A 432-nucleotide genomic window follows, 5' to 3' on the forward strand; every position below is an offset into this window, starting at 1 on the left:
GCGAGAAGACAGTGGCCATCCAGATCATGGGGGCCCTCCAAGTGACAATGACCTTCCAGATGATGGTGGCCCTCCAGGTGACAACGACCTTCCAGAAGATGGTGGCCTTCCAGATGACGCTGGCCCTCCAGAAGATGGTGGCCCTTCAGGCGACAATGACCTTCCAGGTGACGGTGGCCCTCCAGAAGATGGTGGCCCTCCAGGTGACAATGACCTTCCAGGTGACGGTGGCCCTTCAGGTGACAATGACCTCCCCGAAGATGGTGGCCCTCCAGGTGACAATGACCTTCCAGGTGACGGTGGCCCCCCAGAAGATGGTGGCCCCCCAGGTGACGTTGCCTCAGCAGATGACCTCGGTCCTCCGGGTGACGGTGGCCTCGGGGGTGACGGCGGCGGGCGGGTGCCCGAGGGACGCGGGTGACACCGGCGGGT

This window comes from Fulmarus glacialis, unplaced genomic scaffold (genome assembly GCF_000690835.1).
Source record: "Fulmarus glacialis isolate BGI_N327 unplaced genomic scaffold, ASM69083v1 scaffold28847, whole genome shotgun sequence".
NCBI classification, from domain to species: domain Eukaryota; kingdom Metazoa; phylum Chordata; class Aves; order Procellariiformes; family Procellariidae; genus Fulmarus; species Fulmarus glacialis.